The sequence below is a fragment of the Budorcas taxicolor genome, chromosome 10 (assembly GCF_023091745.1).
Source record: "Budorcas taxicolor isolate Tak-1 chromosome 10, Takin1.1, whole genome shotgun sequence".
Classification (NCBI taxonomy): Eukaryota; Metazoa; Chordata; class Mammalia; order Artiodactyla; family Bovidae; genus Budorcas; species Budorcas taxicolor.
The window spans coordinates 58,920,909-58,930,020 of record NC_068919.1 but is presented as its reverse complement, the minus strand read 5'-3'; positions in this window follow the sequence as shown (position 1 = coordinate 58,930,020).

Genomic DNA, 9,112 nt, shown 5'->3' with positions numbered 1-9,112 from the left:
TCAGTCGTGTCCAATTCTGTGTGACCCCACAGATGGCAGCCCACCAGGCTCCCCGGTCCCTGGGATTCTCCAGGCAAGAACACTGGAGCGGGTTGTCATTTCCTTCTCCAATGCACGGAAGTGAAAAGTGAAAGTGAAGTCGCTCAGTCGTGTCCGACTCTTAGCGACCCCATGGACTGCAGCCTTCCAGGCTCCTCCGTCCATGGGATTTTCCAGGCAAGAGTACTGGAGTGGGTTGCCACTGCCTTCTCCACAGATTACTGTGAGGATGATATAAATGAAGTAGCTCCTTCTAGAAAAGGCCCCCACGCCTCAAATCTCTCACTGTTGCCTCTCAAATGCCTGTAATTGTTCCTGATTATGAGATAAGGCAGGGATGATGCACTAAAAATAGAAATGTATAGTGTGTTGGTGGGAGGGGTATATGACATTTTCAAACCAGCACATTCATCTTTATTTGCTTTTGCAAACGAATTAACCAGTCACTATGCAAGGAATTCATAGGCTGGGACACAGTAAGGATGAGTTCAGAATATAAAAGGTATGTAGAAGTAGAGTATGAGGAACTATCAAAAAAGGCAGGCCTGGGATGGGAGAGTGAGGGACACTGAAGTACCTGGGTCAAGAAATGTGAGTCCTCAGGATTAGAAAGAGAGGGTGATTAAGCGTAGTGGGGGTGGAGTGGGCTAGGGGAGTGACTGTGCACAAAAATGACACTTGGACCTGGAGTCATCCTTGAGTCCTCCCTCTCACACCTGTAGTCAAATCACCAGCAAATATCAGCATCCAGTCAATTCTTACCAGGTACCCTGGTGTAAACCGTTTTATTCTCATGTCCCAGGTAGCACGGTAGCTCCCTGACTGTGCTCTGCCTGCTCTTCCCGCCTACTGTCTGTTCTCTGAGTGCTCCTTTCAAGACGCAATGTCAGAGCATATCACTCCTTGCTCTGAGCTCTCTCCTGTTGTTTAGCGGCTCAGTCATTCCAACTCTTTTGCGACCCCATGGACTGTGGCCCACCAGGCTCCTCTGTCTGTGGGATTTTTCCAGGCAAGAATACTAGGGTGGGTAGCCATTCCCTTCTCCAACCTGGGAACTGAACCTGTATTTCCTGCATTGGCAAGTGGATGCTTCACCGCCAAGCCCCCAAGGAAGCCCGGGTATAATCTTAGGCAGCTCCTTAACTCATTCTTTCCTCCTAGCAACCCATCTGACTTTTGTGAGAACTGACAAAAAGTGTCAGGCATTGTACATAGTAGGTAGATACAAATGCCCATTAAACTAAAATGAAAGATAGCTGTTTTAAGTGGAAGGAGGTTTACAAAGTCGAAGCTCTTCCACCTTCTGCCAAGTTTGATCTCAAATGCTCTGAGTGCTGGTGTGATAGGAGGAAGGAAGATGATAATGGAAAGGCAAAATAAATGTCCCCAAGCTATTGTTGCCCATTTGTCCTTCTCCTGAACACTAAGAAGACACAGTGGAGCAATTCTGAGCAGCCCAGTTTTAGGATCAGATGTCTTAAGTCGGATGTTTTTGGGAAACCTGCTCTGATAGTGGAGTGAAAAAGAAAACCAACTAGGGAGTTACTGCTGAGTTCTGGGTGAAAGATCGTGTTCACCTGAGTCAAGGAGGCGAGAAAGGCGCTGGAGAGGTAGGCAAGGGTTTCTGTAGACTTTTCGGATACAGAATCTATAGGATTTTATGGTCATTTACCTGTGAGGGGTAAGAGAAATAAAGAGCCCAAGACAAACTCTAAAATAGTCACTAGTAAGACCTAGGAGTAACAGCAGCAAGGTGGTTCCTCTGAGAAGATGACACCATTATTCTCACTGTCTCCCCCTCACATGGTTGTTGCTGCTCAGTCCGGACAGGGGCTTATCAGAGAAGCGAAAGCAGGTAAGGTGAACAGGAATACTGCTAAGGCTGGGTCTCAAAGGGGCAACTGTGGATGCTAAAACGAGCAACAGCATCACCTGGGAACTTGATAGAACTTGTTCCACTCAAACTTCCTGAGTTATAATCGAGGCATGGGGCTCAGCAATCTGTGTTTCAACAGACTCTCCTGGTGACATCTATGCATATTAAAATTTGAACACTGCTCTAAACAAGTTGTTTTGATCCTGAAAATATGTCCATTCATCAAACCTCTGGGCAGTCAGACAAAATGGACGTATAACCGGGGGCCTCTGAAATGGGCCAGGATTCAAGCTGAAGAACAGTTAGCTAGACATTGGCAATGAGGCAAAGGTTTACCTTCCTCTCCTATCTAAAGATACCACGTGAAACCTTCCAAATTCTCAAGACAAAGATGTCTCTGATGTATATTGTTTGCCTTTAGTCTTACTCAAAATAAAACATTTTCAAAAGGAAAGTAAACGTGAAGGAAAGGTGAAAAATGCAGGAGCCACACATACCACTTAGCATTGCTCTTGGGAACTCCAGGCCCTGCTTCCTCACCTGGCATTTTCAGTTGCCTCCCACACAGCTTGCTCAAAGGCCTGCACCCAGAATCCCCTGCAGTTTCAGAATCTATAGAGCAGGGGTGTGGATCAAATGGGGTGGCCATAAGGACACCCTGACTCTTCTTCTCTAGTGGACTCAGTCAACCAGGAAAGGGTTCTAGTGAGACCTGACGAGATATTTAGAGTTCTTCAATCACTGCAGCAAGAGGGTGGGCAGACCAGGAGTGAGGCACATGGGTGAAGTCAGTTCTGCGTGACCCACAGAAGGGACCTCAGGATGCTTCAGTGTGTACTTCCATCTCTGAGCCTCAGCTGGCTCATATTCAAAATGAAAGGTGCTGTGTGCCAAGTCACTTCATTCATGTCTAATTCTTTGCAATCCCATGGATTGTAGCCTGCCAGGCTCCTCTGTCCGTGGGATTCTCCAGGCAAGGATATTGGAGTAGGTTGCCATGCCCTCCTCCAGGGGATCTTCCTGACCCAGGGACCAAACCTGCATCTCTTATCTCCTGCATTGGCAGGTGAGTTCTTTACCATTAGTGATACCTGGAAGTGAAAGGTGGTGGTGGTTTAGTCACTAAGTCATGTCCAACTCTTGCAACCCCATGGACTGTAGCCCACCAGGCTCCTCTGTCCATGGGATTTCCTAGGCAAGAATATTGGAGTGGGTTGTCATTTCCTCCTCCGGGGGATCTTTCCAACCCAGTGATCGAACGCATGTCTCCTTCATTGGCAGGCAGATTCCTTACTGCCGAGCCACCTGGGAAGTCTCTAAATGAAATAGTGGGGCTAAATGGTACACCCGGTATTTTAAGTTTTATTTGTTCTTTCATGCCCCAGAAGTCTTGATCCTAGAGATGATATCAATTTAGTTTTTGTAGCACGAGAGAGTAATATTCACGAAACTCTATATTATTCCCTATCTGAGGGAAGGGATGTCAGGATTTTTAGGACTGAATTGACCTTAGAGCAAGATAAATCCTGTCAAACTCATATACTCCCAGAGGATTCTGTGAACACTTTAATCCTTGTATATCTAGTGTTTAATCCTTGTATAGCTAGTGTTTTTGAGGGCAATGTCAAATTTCCATTGACAAATAGATTTGAATTATGCAGAAGAAGGAAATTTCTCCAGCATTATGAATGGTTCTGGAGCAAGATTTTTAAAATCTTTCAAGAGTCTTCGAGACACAGAGAAAGGCTATGATTCTGAAGGAGCGCATCATTCTTTAATATCTTCATCTTCAAATGAAAGCATTGAAATGAAAGTGAAAACAAAATACAATTACTATAAGCAGGTTAAAAAAAAAATGAAAGCATTGAATAAGGTAGGGTTTGGTTTTTCCCCCAAAGTTTTTCTTTTTATATGGTCACAGCTCAGAGTGTCCACAGTCGTGGTTTCCTTCCACACAAAATTAGTTCCTTTACTTTTACTATTTACTTTGTCTTTCCTTTTATCATTTGAAAAAAAATTTTTTTTGAGTATGACTCAAAGGCAAGTAGAATGAGCCGGAGGCATCTTTTTTCTCTAGACTATTTGGAAGGCTTTACTTGGCACCTTCAAGTGGAGGAGAAAGGTGAGTCTTTTCCTCATTTTGTTCTTAAATGTTCAGCCAACAATATTTTGACTTGAGTCCTGTCCCATTTCGGAGGATTATACATCTGTTTTGTCCAGCTTCCCAGAAGTTTTGTGAATGATGCATTTTCAAAACCAAACATAATAACAAAAGAAGAAAATTCATGTACAGCTTCTTTAAAAAAGACTCTAAATTGTTTTCTTGATTTCCAATAACTATGGTACCTTTTAATCATGACTTCAGTTAAGGTATTAATTCCTGAACTGAATGAAATACACTTCTTTCTTATTTATTCCGTTACACAAATGCTTACATAATTTTGCCTTAAACATAATGTTTTTCTGAAAATTTATAGTAGCTGAAAGCAATTTCCAGAAAGTCAAATGATTCCTTACAACATCTCTATCAGTATATTTGGAGAGAGTTTGCAATAATTGTTTTTCAAACAAAAGATAAATGCAAAGAAGGATGGGGTGATTAAAACTACTTAGTGAATCACTTTATATAAATTCAGAGCTTAGTTCACTCAGGAAAATTCCATAATATTCCTATTAATAATCAAGTTCTTCATATATTTGGAAAATTTCTTGTGTTTTGTCTTATACTCATGTGCTTAAAAAAAAACAAAACAGCAATTTTATTGTCTCACAGTAATAGAGGCTTGAAATCTGAGACTGAGGTGTTGGCAGGGTTGGTTCCTCCTGAGAGCTGTGAGGAAGACTCTGTTCTAGGCCTCTCCCCTAGCTTCTAAGGTTTTTCTGGCAATCTTTGGTGTTCCTTAACTTGTAGAAACATCACTGTGATCTCTGCCTTGATGTTCACATGGTGTTCTCCCTGTATCCGTGTCTGCTTCTAGAATTTCCCTTTTTTATAAGGATATCAGTCATATTGGATTATGACCCAGCCTAAGGACCTCATTTTAACTTTATTACCTCTGTAAAGAGCCTGTCTCCAAATAAGATCACATCCAAGGTACCAGGGATAGGACTTCAACATGTGAATTTGAAAGGGGGTGGGGGATACAATTCAGTTCAAATACTGTGTAATAAAATAATAGCAAAAACATATTCATTTATTATTAATAGATTCCTTTGAAAGTATTTATTGAGGATTTACTGCTTACAGAGCGACATGTTTATGTGCCTTTTAAGGGGATCATTTTACTCCAGTACTTTCCTGATTCTTCCTAGCATACATCCCAAACTTACCCCATCCTATACTATCAGGAGGGAAATTCTATGCCTCTCACCCAAAAGCACAGAATAGAGAAGACCAAAGAGACGTAAAAAAAGTTAACAGAAGTCCAAAAAAAAGTACACCAGAATTATTATTTTTTTTTTACCTTTGGCTGTAATAAAGCAAAATGAAAAATTTCCTGAAACTGAGTCCCATTTTCTCCTGCCTCCACTTAAGCAGTGACATTTACACAAGACCCACTGTGGAATTTCTCTTTATGTAATTCCTGATTCAGAAAATTTTTGGAATTAAAGACTGTATAACTTCAGAAGATCAAGGACTTGTTATAACTGATATATCTATTGTTAAAACAGTACAAAACTCTCCTATTTAAGATAAGAGAATAAAAGATTACTTAAGCTAGAAAGGACTCTGGAAATTCTGCCTCAGGGGACAGGTAGATTCCATCCTACGTCATTTTAACATAGTTTTTTGTTGTTGTTCTTGTTCAGTTGCTAAGTTGTGTCTGACTCTTTGAGACCCTGTGGACTGCAGCACACCAGGTTCCCCTGTCCTCCACTATCTTTTGGAGTTTGCTCAGATTCATGTCCATTGAGTCAGTGATGCTATCTAACCATCTCATCCCCTGCCACCCTCTTCTTTTGCCTTCAGTTTTTCCCAGTATCAGTCTTTTCTAATGAGTTGGCTCTTCGCATCAGGTGGCCATATTGTTATTATTGCTTAAATATGCTAAGGTCAACAGATCAGGAGATGAGTGCCATTGAAAAGACACTTTGTAATATTCACAACATTCCAATAGAAGGGGGCATGCAGTGCCATGGGGGTCAAGTTAGGACTTCAGCAAATGTGTTGGAAGCACCAAAGTTGGGCACGAAGGAGAAAGAGAGGGGAGAACTGGGAACAGGATTTGTGGGAAGGAACAGACAAGGCAGGGTCAGCAGGTTTAGGATTCACTACTTTGAATAACTTTAGCAGAGCTGGAGCATAAGCACTATTTCTAGTTGTCTGGTACCTGGCTTTGAAGTGATGTTGGCAGGTGGATAGTAGTGAGTAGGAGAGCTTGATATAGGAGGTGGTTGTGGTGTGGGCTTTCAACTGATTGCTTTGCACGTGAAAACCATACTCCTGTGCAAGTTGTTTTGCATTTCTAGGAACTGACTGACTTTGGAACAGGCAGTCCCTTTATGGGCAGCAAGGCCCGAAATATCAGCATCAGAAGACATTGTTAACAGACACGTGTCATTTATAGTTGCTCGATGAGGACTTTCTAGATGGGACGTTGATAAGGATCCTGAGATCACCTATGGGCTCAGTAAAAAGGAATGATGTTTAATTCTCATGTTTGATTCAACATGTGCACTGATATGCCATTTCTGGATTCCAAGGTTGGGCAGAATATTGTGAGGGTTATAACAGGTGGTTTCCCTTGTTTGATCTGGATGTAGTGTGCTATAAACCCACATCCCCCAAGGCTTATTTGATTCTACCTCTTGAACTCCCAAATGGAATAAGGACTTCAAACAGAATTGTCAAATACAAGTGATTCCCATGGGAGAGCACAAACTATTTAGACACATGGCTGAACTTAACTGCCCTCTCAGTGCAACTGATACACAGTGAAACGGCTCACAGAAAAATGGCAGACCCTAAGCAAAGGAAACCTGTGAAGCAGACATAATTTATTTTTAAAATAGTAAAAGTGAAAATGTGAAAAGTGTGAAAATGTTAGTCACTCAGTCATGTTTGACTCTTTGTGACCCCATGGACTGTAGCCTACCAGGCTCCTTTGTCCATGGAATTCTCCAGGCAATACTGGAGTGGGTTGCCATTCCCTTCTCTGGGGGATCATTCCGACTCAGGGATTGAACCTGGGTCTCCTGCACTGCAGGCACATTATTTACCATCTGAGCCACCAGAGAAGCCCTGGTAGAGTAAAACTTTCCTTTTAAAAACTCTTCCCACCCTCTTCACGCCTACTTTTTGGAGCAAGTGCTTTGTGTACTTGCATTTTCACAACTAGATGCCCAGGGTTTCTAAATTTATCACTTTTCTCTGACCTTCCCTTGTTGGGTCTCACTACCTACCTCACCTTTCATTCACAGATTCAAAAAACCTATCTAAATTATGAGCTAAAAACACTAGGGTGGGAATGGTGGTGTCCATAGGCTACAGATGTTACACTGCCTGGAAGGGAACCTAATCCATTACATCCATCTGCAATTAGCTAGACAACACCTTGGGTCCAAAAGAAGAAGATACAATTTAAAGAACTGTCAAAGGAATAGGAATAGGAGAGTGCAGAACTATAGGTAACAGCATCATGGCTGCCTGGGGTAGGTTCCAGGAAGAAAGGTTGTGATAGCTTCCTCAGAAGAAAATTTTGCAAAAGAGAAATGAGAAAGTGTTAGAGCAAATGTTGCCTGTTCTGCTTAAGAACAGTCCTGACTTTATGACATCTTTTCCCTGAGAAAACATGCATAGGCAAAAATAGTCAACGGCATACACCCAAGAGAATTGAACGGATAATAAAACTTTGCAAGTTCCAAAATGCTGTAATATTTAGCATCAGTAGTTAAGAATGCTCTGGATAAGTTATTGGCCTGACTGGAGAAAGAGAGTCTTGCTTTCTTGCAAATATTTTCAGAGGGTGGAAATAATGGTTTTTCTGATTTTCTTATTTTTATAGGCTCCTTGATTCTGTTTGAGCCTAGCTTATGAATTTGGACTTCTTCTAATTTATAAGTGACCTTTGGATGAGTCTGTAGTTGTTCCTGGAATTTATACCACAGGGATTCCCTTTCTATACTCCTTAGTTAATTACTCAACATATCACACATAAATGCGATGGGAAGGCAGACAAACATTTAAATTACTTTCCAAAGGAAGCTTACGTTGGAAAATATTTGAACTACCTCCATCTTGTGGGTTTCTTTTGTCTAATTAAAGCTTTCATAACTTAGCCTTCCTGATAAATTATTACTCAAAAGCATTTAAGCATATTGTTTCTTCTTTAGAATACTGGTGGCAACCCAGTACCCATTCAAATCCTGCCTCTGACTTTAAGTTTCAGTAAGCCCACAGGGAAGCCTGGCCTGCTGCAGTCCATGGGGCCGCAAAAGTCAGGTGCAACTTAGCGACTGAACAACAACAACAAGCCCACCACAGTACTTAAAAGCTTCATGTGAAAGGTCATCTAAGATCCCAGGTCCTGAGAGGGGAAAATTGTCTACTCTGCTAACGTGTTGGTTTCTAGTCTGGATCTTCTACTATAAGATCTAGTATGGCAATTCTGTGTACTTTCTTTTCGTGGAATATTTTGGAGATAAAAAACGAGAAGTTGCTTCTCAAAACTATGGATGATTGTCCCCTCGGTGACCTGAATGACAAATGTGGGTAGCACAAGGCAATGGGAAAGTGATCTGCCTTCCAGGATGTCAGCAGATGGTCTCCTGGACTCTTCATCTGTATTGCATCAAAAACACATGGAAGTTGTTTTCCACAGAGGCAGAGCTCTGCCCCAAACTTGGCACCAGGTCAGTTCCATACTGGATAGTTATTGGGGAGCTTTTTTCCTTCAGTACCACTGTCATTATGCCACTTCCTTGCTCAAAAATATTCATTGCTTTGGTAGTGCTATTGTCTGGATGTTGTGCCACCCCGCTCAATTCATATGTTGAATCCTAACCCCCAAAGTGATGGTATTAGGAAATGGGGCCTTTAAGAGGTAATTAAGTCTCAAAGAAGCGCCCTCATGGGTGGGATTAGCGCCCTTATAAAAGAGGCCCGAGGATAATCCCTTCCCCTCTTACGCTGCCTAAGAACATGAGAACATGGCCGAGAAGGCACAGGCTCTGAAGCAGAATGTGGGCCCTCACCAG